The sequence below is a fragment of the Humulus lupulus genome, chromosome 9 (assembly GCF_963169125.1).
Source record: "Humulus lupulus chromosome 9, drHumLupu1.1, whole genome shotgun sequence".
NCBI lineage: Eukaryota > Viridiplantae > Streptophyta > Magnoliopsida > Rosales > Cannabaceae > Humulus > Humulus lupulus.
In genome coordinates, this window is record NC_084801.1 from 36394768 (window position 1) to 36413476 (window position 18709).

Genomic DNA, 18709 nt, shown 5'->3' on the forward strand with positions numbered 1-18709 from the left:
TCAACACATGAGATAGATACAGAGAGAAGAAGAGAAAATAACAATAAGGCTTAGAAAATGACTTATGTTTAGAGAGAATCTAAAACCTATCAGAAAACCAGTGTTTGTCATCTGATTTCAACTCTCACTTAGCATTCCTTTTATAGGCTCAATTAGGTCATTTATTTAAATTACAAAATCAATAAAATAATAGATATTATCAGCTATTAGGTCGAAATTATCACAGGCTTTAGGCCCGTGAATTTTACCATTTAATTATAAGCCCATTGGACTTATAAACATGGCTTGAATTATTTTCTATTGATTTAATTAATTAAATAATCATTTAAATCATTTATCAAATTAATTATTTATAATTTGAACCTTGATTTAAACTTATTTATTAATTTTGACACCAATTTTTCTTGATTAATAAATCTGCCCTAAAATCTCTTTTCTTCTCTAAATTGTATAACTCTGTGAAACTATCCAAAATTGACATGTTCAACTTTGATAATTCTAATTGATATCAATTAATATAGGCTATCTAGATGATTTTATCCAATGTACAGTGTGGACCATGGGCCTATGAAATCAAGCTCCAATAAGTTATCATAAATCTAACAAATAAATTTACTAACTTATTAATTCCTCGTGACTCCACTAAAGACTCAGAATTGCACTCTTGAATTGATAGAACGCTCTATAAGCAATATAGATATGTTATTAATTATCCATTGTTACAACCATAATTGTCACTCAATCCTCTATAAACTGTCTACAATGAGATGGGACTAAAATACCGTTTTACCTCTCATTGTATTTTATCCATAAAACACTTAGCTCCTTATGAATGATATTTCAGTAAACTAATATTAATTACTGAAATGAGATCTCTATCATTTAGCACCTTGAACCAAACTAAAAGGAAACCATCATTTCACTTCTTCATTAGAAGCTATAGATGTTCATATTTATGATTAACACTCCCACTCAATTATACTACCGAATTCCCAAGATGTAAGTATGGGCTAGTCCATAGGGTATGCTGGTAATGAACAAGTCAAATAACTCAAATAATACAATCAGTTAGAATACTAACCACTCATAATTGAGATTGAATTGACCTATGGCCAACTATATGATATGAATAGAATAGATAATAACGGTATGTTTACTTATCCTATCAACTGTCAATATCAGTTCAGTCCGATATAAAAAATACATCCGATCTTATCTACTTTGCTAATGTTCTGGAAAGAACATAACACTACAATGTGTAAGTAGATCATATCGTAGAATGGCAAGTCAGTGTAAATCCTGTGCACTAACTAATCTTAGGACTAACTTATTTTGAACATATAATCATATTTATATTCCACTGTGATTATGTCACTATAAATACAATTAGCTATATGCTCGGGATTTAATAGAAGTTTATATTAAACAAATAATCATGAAAATAAAACTGTTATCCCCAAAATTTCGTTCAATGACGTGGCAATCAGATGGACAAGTGGCAGGGCATGGTCAATAAATGACACATCAATAGTCAATAAATGTGTTATTTAAAGAGGTGAAAAGGTTGAGAATTGGCCTGAGGAGTTGTGATATTACTGGTCAGGAATAAGTTTAGCCCGATCGGTAGTGTGCCATACCCGACCAGAGGTGTGCCATGCTCGACCAGTGGTGTGCCATGCCCGACCAGTAAAAGGCCCAATTGGCTCAAGTCATAGCACGAGCAGCCGCCCAAGGAGCACGAAAGGACAACGCTAGTTGGAAGTCCCCTGCTGGAAGGACGGACTCTTGGGGACCTAACCGGAGTCGAAGCAATCAGACTGGTCGGACAGGTGACGGAGTCCACTCTAGAACTGCATCATCACTAAGGGAGAACTCTAAAACCCCTTCCAAAAGTCACCGGTCAGAAACTTCCCGGTCAGAGAGTTACCGTTCGGATAGTAAGCACACTCCACCTGGAAACAACCAAACTAAAATTCCTCGAGATAAAAAAAAACTCCTAGCTACAAAGATGGACATGGTCAAGACGAGGGGGACAGTCATCAGACAGACCGGTCAAAAGAAAAAGAAAAGGAAGGCACTAACCAGCAAAGAGGAAAAGACTACTCGGGACGTACCGAAAAACTGCCACTACATCCCGGCGAGCAGTGTAGTCGGAGAGGCAGGTGCCGCGTAGCAAGCCCTCTGAAAAATTGAAGAGTACAGTGTTTGATTGGCTAGGAGAACATGCTTCCGGAAGGATGACGTTGTCACCAACAAGAGGAGGACCGTCCCGGTCGAAGGGCAATATCTGAACCGCCTTGCCAGTCAAATAGAAATACTTGACAACAGTGCTCCAGATGGAAATACCCGACCAGGAGGTCAAAACCTTGGAGCCTCGTCGGTTTCCCCAGCCATCCAAGCCCAGCTTGATGCGCTAACAACTGTGGTGTAGGGTTTATCAAAATGACCTTTAAGAATGGATGTTGTAAACCACAGGAGTGGTAGTCCATTTTGTGCCCGGATTAGAGCAGCCCAGCCACCGGCAAAATATAAAGCATCGGTGTTGCCGGTATATACAAAAAAGGAGGATCCCATCATACATGTTGGGAAATTTGAGGACCAGATGGAACTACTTGGGGTAAGTGACGATTATCGGTGTAGAGTTTTCCCGACTACATTGTCAGATACTGCCCAGGAGTGGTATTGGATGTTTAAGCCGAATTCCATTACCTCTTGGGAAATATTCTTGTAGACAATTCAGTGCTGCTTGGACTCCATCAGTTTATGCCAACCACTTGACAGATATCAAACAAGGAAAGGATGAATCTCTAAAGAATTATATACAGAGTTTCATGAGAGAGGACAACAGAGCAACTGCTGTAGGATACGAGGGGAAGATGGTTGCCATATCCTCTGGAATCACTTACTGGAGCCCTTTGTGGGATAGTATACATAGAAATCCAATTTTAACACTTCAACAATTTCTTGATCGAGTGGACAAGTATATGAAATTGGAAGATGCAATCGAGAAAGAGGAGAATGGCATAAACAATTCTAGTGGATCAGCTGACCCACCAAAGAATGGTGGAAACGATCAGAATGGTGGAAAGAAACGTAGAAATAACGAGTCTGACCACCATGAAGAAAAGAAGGCTAAGTCGAGTTCAAATGAAAAGTCAACCAAGTATGAGCCTCAGTTCATGAATTACACCACTCTCTCGGCCAGCCTGGCGGAAATATATCTTGCTAGTCATGAAGAGGTTCCCTACAAGAAACCTCCACCCATCAGGAAAGAGATGAGTAAGAGAGACATGAATAAGTTTTGTCGTTTCCATGGAGATTATGGTCACGACACGAATGAATGCAATCACCTCAAGGACGAGATAGAATTTCTTCTCCGGTCGGGCAAGTTGAAAAAGTACCGGGCAGAGACACCCCAAGGAGAAAGAGGCAGCAACAATCCTGGGTTCAAATGATAAAGATCTCCACCCTTGCAACCTGGGCTTGTGGACTTTACCTTAGACACTATATGTGGAGGTCCACACTTGGCTGAGGATAGTAACAAAGCAAGGGAGAGGTATGCCCAGACACTTCGACATGAGTGGGAGTGCTAGGATCAAATTTGGTGAATGGAGCCTGATCAGGAACCACTGGAATGGCGAGCATTTGAGGATATATTATCACTAAATACCACTTTCAAAGTGGTAGCTTAATTTCAAGTTGTTTAACTTGTTATTTAAGTTTGGTTTATGAGATGGTTATTTGCTAACTAGTCATTTATTTTTCATGTATATCTAATATTAAAAAAATTAATACGAGATAGCCTAAAACATATTTCTAAAATTGAATTAAAAAAGAAACAAAGAATATAATACTTACAGTATACGCAGCGGAATTAAAGAGTCCTTCCTTCAGTTTCTCTAACTCTTGTATCCTCTCTGTCGCAGAGTATTATCAAGAAACTGAACCGATCTTCTATTTTCTTCACAATATTCCAATGTATCCTTAGAACCACCTAGACTAGTGTGGGCAATTCTCAACACATGAGATAGATATAGAGAGAAGAAGAGAAAATAACAAAGAGGCTTAGAAAAGGACTTGTGTTTAAAAAGAATCTAAAACTATCAGAAAATCTGACTTGTGACTTATCAAACTTATGTTTTGACTTCTCTCTAAGCACTCCTTTTATAGACTCAATTAGGCCATTTAATTTAATTAAAAAATCAATAAAATAATAGTCATTTTGAAGCCCTAGGTCGAAATTATCATGGGCTATAGGCCCGTGAAATTTCCCATTTGATTATAAGCCCATTTGACTTAAAATCAAGGCCTGTATTATTTTCTATTGATTTAATTAATTAAATAATTATTTAAATCCTTTATCAAATTAATTATTTATAATTTGAACCTTGATTTAAATTTATTTATTAATTTAGATACCAATTTATCTTAATTAATAAATCTACCATAATTTCTCTTTTCTTCTCAAAATTACACAACTCTGTGAAACTATCCAAAATTGACCTGGTCAACTTTGATAATTCTAATTGATAATTAAATCAATTAATTGAGACTATCTAGATGATTTTATCCAAGGTACAATGGGGACCATGGGCCTATGAAATCAAGCTCCAATAAGTTATCATAAATCTAACAAATAAATTTACTAACTTATTAATTCCTCGTGACTTCACTATAGACTTGGAATTGCACTATTGAATTCATAGAACGCCCTATAACAAATATAGATACGCTACTAATTATCCATTGTTACAACCATAATTGTCACTCAATCCTCTATAGACGGTCTACAATGAGATAGGACTAAAATACCGTTTTACCCCTCATTGTATTTTATCCTTAAAACACTTAGTTCCTTGTAAATGATATTTCAGTAAACTAATTTAATTACTGAAATGAGATCTCTATCATTTAACACCTTGAACCAAACTAAAAGGAAACCATCGTTTCACTTCTTCATCAGAAGCTATAGATGTTCATATCTATGATTAACACTCCCACTCAATTATACTACCGAGTTCCCAAGATGTAAGTATGGGCTAGTCCATAGGGTAAGCTGGTAACAAACAAGTCAAAGAACTCAAATAATACAATCAGTTAGAATACTAACCACTCAGAATTGAGATTGAATTGACCTATGGTCAACTATATGATATGAATAGAATAGATAATAACGATATGTTTACTTATCTTATCAACTGTCAATATCGGTCCTGTCCGATGTAACAAATACATCTGATCTTATCTACTTTACTAATGTTCTGGAAAGAACATAACACTATAATGTGTAAGTAGATCATATCGTAGATTGGCAAGTCAGTGTAAATCCTGGGCACTGACTAATCTTAGGACTAACTTATTTTGAACATATAATCATATTTATATTCCACTGTGATTACGTCACTATAAATAAGATTAACTATATACTAGGGATTTAATAGAAGTTTATATTAAACAAATAATCATGAAAATAAAACATGTGAGCAAAGTGATTGACCAAGTCAAAAAATGATTTCTATTATTTTATTGATAATAAAATGAGATTACAAAGAATTTGGGTTTTAATTAGGGCATAAAACCCCAACAAACTCCCATTTACACTAATTGAAACTAATGCCTTAATTCTACTAATCCCATTTCCTTGATATGCTTATCAAATGTAGCTTCTGGTAGTGTCTTTGTAAACGGATTTGCAAGATTGTCTTCAGTTGCAATCTTCATAACCTTCACATCTCCCCTGGCCACATATTCTCGAATAATGTGATACTTCCTTTCTATATGCTTACTCCTCTTGTGACTTCGAGGTTCTTTCGAGTTGGCTATCGCTCATGTATTGTCACAAAACAACACAAGCGGTTTATCCATTTCTGGAATAACACCAAGATCCGAATAAAACTTCTTTAGCCAGACTATTTCCTTAGGTGCTTCTGACGCAACTATGTACTCAGCTTCCATGGTGGAATCTGAGATTGCAGACTGCTTTATGCTTCTCCAAATCACAGCTCCACCCCCAAGAGTAAACACCATTCCAGAAGTAGACTTTCTTTCATCGACATCAGTCTGAAAATCTGAATCGGTGTAGCCTACAGGGTTCAAAACACCACCCTTGTAGACTAACGTATAATCCCTTGTCCATCTCAAATACTTCAGGATATGCTTAACTGCTATCCAATGTTCTGGTCCTGGATTTGACTGATACCTGCTCACTACTCCCACTGCATAGCAGATGTCTGGTCTAGTACACAACATGGCATACATCAGACTTCCAACTGCAGATGGGTAAGGAACTTTTCTCATTGCATCTTCCTCTTCAAGAGTCTGGGGAGACTGCTTCTTTGAAAGATGAATTCCATGGCGGGACGGGAGACGTCCTTTCTTGGAATTTGTCATTGAGAAACGTTCAAGCACTTTATCAATGTAAGCTGCTTAAGATAGAGCTAAAAGTTTGTTCTTTCTATCCCTAATGATCTGGATACCTAGAACATAACTTGCTTCACCCAAATCCTTCATCTGGAATTGAGTGCTCAGCCAATTCTTCACATCTAATAATTTCTTAACATTGTTTCCAATGAGTAAGATATCATCTACATAAAGAACCAGGAATACCACTATTTGATTTGCCTTCAGTTGGTAAACACAGGGCTCATCAATATTTTCTTCAAAGCCATAGGTTTTGATTATTTCATCAAACCTAAGATTCCAGGAACGAGAAGCTTGCTTAAGTCCATAAATGGACCTATTCAACTTGCAAACTTTTCCTTCTTGTCCAGATACTTTAAATCCTTCTGGCTGATCCATATAAATGACTTCCTCAAGCTTTCCATTAAGAAAAGTTGTCTTGACGTCCATTTGCCAGATCTCATAGTCGAGAGCGACTGCTATGGATAGGAGGATGCAAATGGATTTGAGCATGGCTACCGGACTAAAAGTTTCCTCATAGTCCACGCCTTCTCTTTGGGTATAACCCTTTGCCACTAATCGAGCTTTATAAGTCTCGATATTTCCATCAACACCTCGTTTCTTCTTGTAGATCCACTTGCACCCAATGGCCCTAAAGTCACTAGGCGCTTCCACAAGATCCCAGACAGAATTTGAGTACATGGACTCCATTTCCTGTTTCATGGCTTCGAGCCATAATTCCTTTTCAGGGCTAGCCATTGCCTGTTTGAAAGACAATGGATCATCATCACTAGTGTCACCAACAACCATATTGGTTTTGTTATACCCAGATTTCGAACCATAGTAAATATGACCTCGAAAGCTGAGTTCGCAATAAATGGTCTCGTGAGGGATAGGGTATGCTCTAGGATTGTAAATCGAGCCGGCAAAGTACGATACATGACCTCGAGTATCGTGACCTCGAAAGGATCTCGATCTCGAAAGGTAGCCCTGAGAGCACCCTCATCTTCAGGAACAACTTCGGAGCAGGGGTCTTGAGCTCGATGTACTATCTCGAAAGCCACGTTAGCTCGGGAGATGTCAGTGGCTCGCACAATGACGTGAAACCTGAGATGCTAAAGCCTTGGAGATACGCTATAACCACCTTGAATATCTACAAGTATTATAAACATGAGATGTAATCCTCATTTATTAATGTAAATCCTCAAGAATCGTGGGATATTATTTAGTCAGTTATGCGTTTCCTGGTCTTCAGGGACGTTTCCTTTTTTATCTGATTATAGGCATTTAAAGCCATTTATTTTATTCACAAAAGAGTAACTACCCAAAATATGTGGGATAGTATTCTGCATCCTTCTCTATAAATAGAGAAGCCATGCACCATTGTAAGGGACCGAAATTCTGATCCTTGAGAGAAAACTCTGAAGAATTCATACTTAAGAATTTTCAGAGATAATCTTGAGGTTAATAACAGAGACTCGTGGACTAGGTAGATTTAACTGCTGAACCACGTAAAAAACCGTGTGTTTGATTTGTTTGTTTTGTTTGGCCATTGTCATTAATTGTTTACGTGCTCTTCTTTTATCTGTTGACGAAAAACGGCGTCAACAGTTTGGTGCTTTCATTGAGAGCCTTAAGCATCCATCCCTGAGAGATTCATGGCCGCAAACAATCAGAACACTCCTGAAGAAAATTACCCAAGGCGTCCTGGAAAACAAGCAATGGAGAACCCGGATGCTGATGAAAGAAGTGGGTCCTCTGATTCCCGGGGACCACCTCCATAACCAAGGGATGAGAATATGTACTACAATCCTGAGCGTTATGTCCCTATTGTAGAACTGGAAAACCGGCAGTTGAAACAACTGCTGGCAGAGGCCAACCAACGGAATGAGGAGTTGACCAGGATGGCCGCAGAGGCGCAGGCGGCTCAGCCCCCGCCTCCGCGCGAAAACCAAGTCCCTCCTCCGAGGGACGTGCATGTTCCTCCCCGGAGGCCCCGTGGACGTCCCCGAAAAAATGCTGCCACAAGGAGGCCGACTCAACCTCCAGCACCAGCGGAGCCATCTGCTCCTTCTAGGCCCCAGAGGAGTACCCGAGCTCGGGTCCTGCCTAATCCACCTGTGGAAGTGCCTGCAAGAACTGAGAATAACCGAGCTCCTGCCGAGGCTTAGACTCAGGTTCCTGGTAGTGCACCGAACGCGACTGACCCATCTCGGGCAAATTCTGGACCCTCCAGGCCGAGGCAAGGGCGGCCGCCACCATCGCCTATACGGTTCCCTCCGTCTCCCGTAAGATATCCTTCACCTCCTCGCAGAAATGCTCAACCTGTTCGAGATCAGGATCAAGGGCATACAGGGGAAAGACAAGAAAACAGGGAGACATTCCGGGAGCGAAGAGGCGCACCATCTGAGAGAAGTCAGACGTCTCGGTCTCGCACTGCGGAGACGAGGCGACGTGGGAAGAATCCACCATGAAATGACTGATCAATGAGTTTCACCAGTGACGAGTCCGGAGAGACCAGGTCCGTCAGTAAACACGACCGAGGTCGTAAAAATACTGGAAATCGCAAGAGTCGTCCTGACCTGCGAAATCATCTGAATCAGAGCAGGGGGAAGGGAGATCAGGAAAATCCGGACCTAAGGAATCACCTGAATGGGCGTAGAGATCCCTCATGGAGACGCGAGCCTGGAATCATGATCAATGATTGTCAATTCCAGACACCGTCTAAGGACCCAGTCCAAGAAAGGATTGATCAGCTCGAAAAAGCCTTTAGGCTTTTAAAGAATGAACGAGGGAATGGTCGATATGAGGACTCTGACGAGGAGCTCGAGCCGTTCGCTCCACATATTTCTAACACTCAATTTCCTCAAGGGTTCCAGATTCCTCACGTCCCAGCCTTTGAAGGAAAAACCGATTCATGCAATCACCTGAGTGCATTCAACACTATTATGAGAGCTAGTAACGTAGGTTACGAGCTCAGGTGCATGTTGTTTCCAACATCATTGGCCGGACCTGCCAAGAGTTGGTTCGAAAAGTACAAGAGACACTCGATAACTTCATGGGATCAGTTGTCTAGAGACTTCAAGAAGCAGTTCCGAGCTATGATGGGAGTCAGACCAGAGGCATCCACTTTGACTAACGTCCGACAACAGCCGAGCGAAACACTGAAAAGCTACCTGACAAGATTTAATCTACATCGCCCGAGCTCGAGATGTGGATGACAGTGGGCACCTGATGGCTATCCGAGCTGGTGTTTTACCCAGAAGTGCCCTTTGGGATGACATGGAAGGGAAACCGGTGAGGTCAATAACCGAGTTTAACAGACGGGCGCAGAGATTTGTCAATGTAGAGGAGGCGAGGTCAACGCTCAAGGCGACCTCGCAGACCGAAACTACAACGATAAACATTAACTCCGCCTCAACCTCGGCTGACCCAGCAGCTCCACAGCCTACCTCGGAGAATCCCTCTAAGAGGAAAAAGAGCGAGGGAAATAACCCCGAGGCTGAAGGAGGAAAGAAAAAGAAAGGAGAAAGGTATTTCTCCGTATATAAAGTGCACACCGAGCTCAACGAGTCTCGGGAAAACATATACCTGGCTAATGAAAACCATGTCCCCTTCAGGTGTCCGGACCCAATGAGAAATCAAAAATCCAAGAGGGATTCCAGTAAGTATTGCCGGTTCCACAGAGACACCGGACACACAACTGATGAGTGCCGACAGCTGAAGGACGAGATCGAAGGGTTGATCTCGAGAGGTTATTTCCGGCAGTATGTCAAAAACCAGAGTACTGGACACACTACTGCAAGTCAGAGAGTAGTCGCACCTTCGGCGGCACAGAATAATAACTCCCGATCTCGGGAAGAAGACAGGCCCCCGCCGATAGATGGAGAGGACGTAATAACCATCTCGGGAGGTCCTCATCTCGCAGGAGGGGGTAGAAATGCTCAAAAGCGATACGTGAATGAGCTAAAGACAGGGGACGGGTCTCCTTATGAACCCGAACCAAGGGCACCAAAAAGCCAAAAAGTTGAAACTCAACCTATAACCTTCACCGAGGAAGATGCCTCCCATGTCCAGTTCCCTCATCATGATCCACTAGTCATCACCCTGCAGCTTGCCAACAAAAGAGTGCGCCGAGTTCTCATAGATAATGGGAGCTCAGTTAACATTCTTTATAAGGCAACACTAGAGAAAACGGGACTCTCCCTTCGCGACCTAAAGGCTTGTGCAACCACTTTGTACGGCTTTTCTGGAGAAGGAACTACCTGTATGGGGTCCATCGAACTCCCTGTGACCTTGGGAGACTATCTAGTCTCGGTGACCAAGATAATGGAGTTCATGGTAGTAGAGTTACCATCTGCCTACAATGTACTGCTCGGGAGACCCGCCCTGGTCGGGCTGGGGGCAGTTTCATCTGTAAGGCATCTAGCCCTTAAGTTCCCGACTCCAAGCGGGGTTGGAACATTAAGAGGAGATCAATTGGCAGGGAGAGAGTGCTACAGCATCTCTTTGAGGGGAAAGAAACAAACGAGCGCTCAAGCACTCGTTATCATACAAAATAAAGATGGGACGGTTTTAGAAATTGATGAGGAGATCGATCCGAGGATTGAGGAAAAAGTTGACCTCCAACCTTTGGAGGAGCTCGAAGAAGTTCAGCTCGAGGAAGTTGATCCCTCGAAGAAGGTGAAGGTCGGAAAACACCTCCAAGACGAGGCAAAATAGCAATTAATTTGCTTTCTGAAGAAAAACCAGGATGTCTTCGCATGGTCACACTCAGACATGGTGGGGATAAGCCCGAATGTAGCAAGCCACGCATTGAATATAGAAAAAAGCTTTCCCCCGAAGCAACAAAAGCGAAGACAGCTGGACGAAGACAGAAAGAAAGCACTAAAGGAGGAAGTTGACAGGCTGAAAGCAAACAATTTCATTAGGGACGCTTTTTACCCTAACTGGGTAGCCAATCCAGTGTTGGTCCCGAAGCCCAATGGGACGTGGAGAACCTGCATTGACTACTCAGACCTCAACAAGGCCTGCCCAAAAGACTATTTTCCGCTGCCAAGAATTGACCAGCTCGTGGATGCCACGGCGGGGCATGGCCTGATGTCGTTCATGGATGCTTATTCTGGATATAACCAGATTCCCATGCATGCCCCCGACCAAGAGCATACGAGCTTCATCACAGATAAAGGGCTCTACTGCTACAATGTCATGCCATTCGAACTCAAGAATGCTGGAGCCACGTACCAGCGGCTCGTAAACATGATGTTTTCAGAGCAAATAGGGAACAACATGGAAGTTTATGTTGATGACATGCTTGTAAAGTCTCAACTTAACAAGAACCATGTGGATGATCTCGAAGAGTGCTTTGGCGTACTCAGGAAATACAACATGAAGCTAAATCCTCAGAAGTGCACTTTTGGGGTATCTTCGGGAAAATTTCTGGGCTTTATTGTCAACTCTCGAGGGATCGAGGCTAATCCCGACAAAATAAAGGCCCTAATTGATATGCCTTCACCTCGGAAGCATAAAGATGTCCAAAGCTTGACTGGCAGGATGGCCGCCCTGAGCAGATTCATCTCGAAGTCAACGGATCGTGGCCTTCCATTCTTCAACTTATTGAAAGGAAGTAAGAAGTTTGAATGGACAGAGGAGTGCGAGCTGGCCTTTCAGGAGCTCAAAAAGCACTTAGCTAAACCGCCCATCCTATCGAAGCCTGAGACGGGAGAAGTATTGTTCCTATACCTCTCAACTACCGAACACGCGATAAGCGCGGTGCTCGTTCGAGAAGAAGAGAAATTGCAGAAACCCGTCTATTACATCAGCAAAAGATTACTGGGGGCAGAGTCAAGATATCCATTGATGGAGAAGCTTTCCCTCAGCCTAATCCACTCATCTCGCAAGCTCCGCCCCTACTTTCAAGCACATCCCATCCATGTACTGACAGATAAACCACTTAGGCAAATCCTGTCTAAGCCAGAGGCATCAAGTCGGCTCCTTAAATGGGCTGTTGAGCTCGGACAGTTCGAGATCACTTACCATCCAAGAATGACCATTAAGGCACAAGCCTTGGCAGACTTCATAGTGGAGTGCACTGGTATAGCCAACGACGAGGTAATAACCACGGCCCACGAGCTGTGGAAACTTTACGTCGACGGCTCGTCAGGAGTTATTCTAATCACTCCTGCAGGGAGCAAATTTCACTCTGCTTTAAGATTTGGTTTTAAAGCATCTAATAATGAAGCTGAATACGAGGCTCTACTTGCGGGACTACAAATAGCAAAAGAGCTCAAGGCCAAAGCTATACATTGCTACAGCGACTCCCAGCTCGTGGTTAATCAAATCTTGGGAGAGTACCAGGCTCGTGGCACAAGAATGGCAGCTTATCTGGAGAAGGAAAAATCCGCATTAGAGTATTTCGAGTTTTATGCAATCGAACAGGTTCCCCGAGAACAAAACTCAAATGCAGATGCCTTAGCTCAGCTCGCCACTTCCGCCGAAAATGAAGAGCTGAATGTTATACCCGTAGAACACCTATCAGCACCCAGCATTACTGAGCCAGACGAGGAAGATGTGAGTATGATTGAAACAGAACCAACCTGGATGAGTCCGATAGTTGATTATCTCGAAAATGGAATTCTTCCAAGAGATCGAAATCAAGCTCGAAGGTTGATGTATCAACTTCCTTGTTACACCATTCTGGATGGAAAATTATACAGAAGAGGGTACTCCATGCTGCTGCTTAGATGTGTAACTCCTCCCGAAGCTAAGAAGATCATTGAAGAAATTCATGAAGGGTTCTGCGGAGACCATACCGGGGGGCATAGCCTGTCCAAGAAGATTATACGCCAAGGATATTTCTGGCCAACCATTAAAATGGACTCTTTCGAGTACGTGAAAAAGTGCGACAAATGCCAGAGATTCGCCATGATACCCCGAGCTCCATCTTCCGAACTGACCATGTTGACATCCCCATGGCCTTTCGCGGTATGGGGCATCGACCTCATAGGCTCACTCCCAACTGGCAAAGGCGGAGTAAAATATGTTGTGGTCGCCGTTGATTACTTCACAAAATGGACAGAAGCTGAACCATTGGCGACCATAACTTTGAAAAAGATCCTTGATTTCGTGGTAAAGAACATCGTATGCCGATATGGAGTACCAAGAAAGATTGTATCTGATAACGGAACCCAGTTCGATTGCGACTTATTCACCAACTTTTGTGACAAGAACGGTATAATAAAGAGCTTTTCGTCAGTGGCTCACCCTCAAGCGAATGGTCAGGTCGAAGCCGTTAACAAAACCCTCAAGAGTTCTCTAAAGAAAAAGTTGGAGGAGGCAAAGGGACGATGGCCCGAGGAATTACCTCAAGTCCTTTGGGGATATAGAACTACAGCTCAGACATCAACGGGACATACCCCGTTCTCTCTAGCGTACGGCTGCGAGGCAATGTTGCCCATCGAGGTTGAAATCCCAACGATTAGAACTCAAATTTACGATCAGGATTCAAATCACACTCAGCTCGGAGAAACCCTAGACTTGATCGAAGAAAAAAGGGAAGAGGCTCAGCTGAGAAATGCTGCTTACCAGCAACGAACCACAAGATATTTCAATAAAAGGGTTCGAGATCGAAAGTTCGGAGTAGGAGATCTGATATTGAGACGCGTATTCTTAGCAACCCGAGATCCAGCAGCTGGAGTGCTCGGGCCAAACTGGGAAGGACCATACCAGATAGAATCAGTCATCCGACCTGGTGTATACAAACTTGCGAGATTAGATGGGAGCCTGATACCACGAGCATGGAATGGCGAACACCTTAGACCATATTATCAATAGTATAGGAAAAGTGTCGCCTGTAACCATGATTTTCTATCTGTATTTAGTTTGTTTTTGAATTTCATCAAATAAAGGGTCTACTTTGTTTCACATGTAATTTATTTTTATTTTTGCAATCTCTCTTAATTTAATAACCTATGGTCACACTCATAGGATATTAAGGGGGCATCATTGGTATACATACCACCAGCTTAAAAAATAAAAAATATATATAAAGTATTTGGATGTAACCAAGTACGTGATCTTAGGTAGTTCGGACTTAACCGAATTATCAAAAACATAAAGTATTTGGATGTAACCAAGTACACGATCTTGGATAGTTCGGACTTAACCGAATTATCAAAAACATAAAGTATTTGGATATGACCAAATACGCGAGCTTAGATAGTTCGGACATAACCGACCATCAAGAACCTAAAATATTTGGAGTTAACCAGATGTGCAAACTTAACAAGTCTGGAACAAACCAGCCAAAAAATTAATCGATGATAAGTAGGAACCTAAACCTATTTCGAGATAAGTCGAGATCGAGGCTGGAATATCTTAAAGAAAAATAGTTTCGAACTCTTAACCTCGGAACACAAACTGAGGATGAGGAAAAGTGACTAAAAAAAAAAAAAGATATAACCAGATCATTCATATTACACACCATATAAGTACTCTTGAGTTCATGGTTAAAGTAATATCCGACCTTGATAAGTAACAAGGTCGGAAGCGGATAATTCGAATAAACTATGCATGAATGCATCGAATTTCGAGCCTAAATCCAAACTATGTTTGTATGAATAAATAAACATAACCGGTTCATCAATATAAAAAGGTGCAAAATATTTTGAGCCAAGAAATGTAAAGCATATAAAAGAATAGTAAAGGAAATTGTATCAGCCCCGTGGGCATAAATTAAAATAATTACAGAAATAAGGGGACGCAGCCCCGATAACTGATCTCCCCGAGGCCAGATTCAAGGAAGAGGAGTCTCCTTGGCCTTCTCAGCATCAGTGGCACCGAACCCCTCAGGACGAATAGCATGACTATCCTTCTGAGCTTCCTCCGAAACGGTGCCCGGAGCAGCCTTTTCCTTCTCGAGCTGCTCAGCCTTCTCCTTCTCAAGCCGTTCAGCCTCTTCCTTCTCGAGCCGAGCATTCCATCGTTCAAGAAGCGGCGCATCGTGGGGACCTAAGAAGCTGGTGTCCAGCTCTTTGTTATAAGCCCACATCCGGTACATGGCTGAGTCGACCGCCTTTTCCTTCTTTTCTTTGTACTCGGCAGTAAGGCAAGCTTTGACATCCTCTATAAGGTCGAAGGTGGCGGTCTTGTCCTCCTCCAGCTTCTTATTGGTCTCCCGAAGCTGGGTGTTATCTTTCTTTTGCTCCTCGAGTTCAGTTTTCAGCTTTCCGAGCTCCTTGGCCATATCCTCACGCTCCTTAACCACTGCCTCGAGCTTAGCATTCGCCGCCTTCAGATCATCGTTCGCTCTAAGGTGGAGGTCCTTCGCCTCTTGGGCATGAGTCCTGCTCGAATGGATCTCGTTATTAAGCTCGTAGTTGAGCTGGGCCGTGAAGGCAAGAGCCTGAAAAAAGGAAGAAACCACCATTAGCCTCAAGACAACATGGATATAAGCACAAGAAATACGGAAAAATACTTACTGCAGCGGTGTGCTCGATACTTTTCTCGTAGAGAACAATGCGGTCTCGGGTGCCAGTTAGGCACTGCCACTGGGGAGCTTCGAAACTGTCGTAGCTCTGGCCCATCCGGGACATGACATCCGAAATCAGCGTAGATCCATGAGGTCCGGCAGCGTTATCCACCACATATGAGTCCATATGGGTGGAGATGGTTAGCTTCTAAGCTCGAGAAGCAAAAGGTCTCTTGGCGAGCTGCGCAGAAGACGTTTGACCCACTACAGGAGTTTGGGACTCAACCACGACAGGGGTACCAGCCAGCGAGGCCGGTGCCACCGTAGAGACGACGGCCTGCGAGGATGGCATCGTCGTGGGAGCGCTAGTCTGGCCAGTCGACGCAGCAGCAGAGCTCGAAGCCGGCGGGGCAGGAGGAGGCATTTTCTTAGATCTCTTGGAGCCTTTCCCCGGCTGGCTGGTTTTCAGTGACCCTGCCCTGGGGCGTTTGCTCCTCTTGGCACCCGCGTTGTCAATAAGGGTGTCAAGGTCGGAGTCCATCTCGCCTGCACAAGTCACAACACAGCGAATCAGTAAAAGAGGTATACAAGTTACTTCAGTATCACAGACGTATAGAGTGATGGTAGAAAAAATCTAATTGGAACTTTCCCCCGAGTTCGAGCTTGGGGACCATGAAATTCCCCCGTCTTCAGAAGAGGCGGGGGGAGTGCCTTCCCTATAAGTTGGTGATAACCTCGAGAGGCCCCTATAATCATTGGTCCCATACTGCACAGCTATCCCATTCCACACCTCGTCCGTGGTGTACATAGTGTCGTATTTCCCGAGCCCACTATCAAACCTATGGACACAGTCGTCTACCCAACTCCATATGTAGAAGTGGTATCTATCCTGTGGGCACGAGACTAACCTATTGGGCCTGTGTTTTAGCAAAGTGGGGGACCACATTCTCGAAGTAGGAAGGGTTTTACCTTCATCTGAGTCCGAGCTCGAGGCCTCGTCGTTGGCTTCATTCCCAGATCGCGGACTCCTCGAGCGAACTGGGAGAGATGCCCTCTTTTCTCTCCTCGGAAGAAGGGTGCTTGTGGGCTGTGGCACCTCCTCCCAACGTTCGTATTTTTTGTTAGACCAATCAGAGGTTGACTGGCCTTCTCCCAACAACCCACAGGCTCGGAGCTTGCCCTCTTGAAGAAAATACGAGAGAGACCTCCTGCCATAAGGAAGTCGGAGTAAGGCCTCTCTGTGTTCCCTCATTGCCTTGGTGGGGGAGGGACGCTGAAAATTAGCTGAAAGGCGAAACACATTTCAGCTAAGCATGGTCTTAAGGGCTAAAATTCCAAGCTCAAAAAAAAAAATAAAAAAAAATAAAAGTAACAAGAGTACTTACGAATCCGCCTGAACGAACGATGTCGAGACGGGGACAGACCGTCTGTCCAGAAAAAAGCCTTTTTGGAGTCAGGAGGGTGGTTTGGAAGATCTTCAAAAATCTTCGTCTCTTTGGGATAGCTCGAGAGGTAGTAAAAACCATCCCCTCCCCGAGCTCGGGAGGGGTTACTTTTCAAACAAAAGAGATACAAGATCTCTTGAGGTGAGGGTCCTTTCCACTGCAGCTCGTGATACAAGGACCTCAGGGCAGACAGCACCCTGTACGAATTGGTATTGAGTTGGAATGGAGCCAACCCAACAAAATCAATGAAGTCTCTGAAAAAGGACTTCAAGGGCAGCAGAGCTCCTGCCCTTATATGTTCCTGGCTCCAGGCCGCGTATTTCACACTGGCATCGCGGCCCCCAGGGGCGAAACAGCTCCGTTCATGACTAGCCGGAGCTCGACACTTCAGGGTGTCCAACGAACTAAGGCCATGGAGGGCCAAGATGCCAGTTATTTGGTCGGTGGTGGTAACCGAGCTCTGGTAGAACTCGGCTTCGAACATCTCCCTCCTAGGCTGCGAAGACGAAGGCTCCGCCATTAAAGAAAATTGGAGTTCCCCCGGATGATATGCAACCGTGACTTTTAACGCAGGGTCGAGGGGAATTGGCCTAGGTCCTGGGTTGGGCTCCGGATAGATGGCCTCCCGAAGAACTCTTCTCTTCTTTTCAATGACCTCGTCTATCTGACGGCGGTAGTGGGCTCGAATGTCCTCTTGCTCGCGCGCAAGCTCGTATTCTTTTATTCGACGCTGATTCCGGGCGAACAGCGATTCTGGGCTCGGAGATTTAGGCTCGTAAGGGATGGCTCGCAATGACCCCCACCGTCTTTCCAGATTCTGTGACATCTAACGAGAAAGAAAAAATGGTGAGGGCCATGCATGCAAGAATCACGAGCTCGATGGGATGAACTCGGAGATTTAAGAACAAGAAACTAAATATTGAGACCCTTACTAAAGAGTCAGAGCGTGTGTTCCACAGGAAAGAAAAGGAGCGTGGATGATCTTTTGAAAATCCCGAAATTCAAGGGAAAGAAAGGTGGCGGTTAGCCAGGAAGGGCATTCTTGGGTTTCGTGCATTTGTCAAGGACAAGGGTTTTTACCCGAAAACTTAGTGTACAAGAAACATGGCCTAAAATTTTCAAAACCCAGAAAGTTGAAACTTCGCTCAAACGTTAAAACTGGATATAAACCAGTGATGCGAAACCCCCTATCTTATTATGCTAAGAACGTAAACTAGCATACACAGCAAAAACAGTATAAAAAAAAAAAAGAAACAAAAATGGCATACTTACACAGTGATGGTGATTGCAGCGAAATCGTCGATTGGAGAAGAGGTTGCAAGAAAGAACTCACTGACTCGAACAGACCAGGATTTCTTTGTTTCTTGGGTCGAGAAAACATGCGCGGGACAGAAGC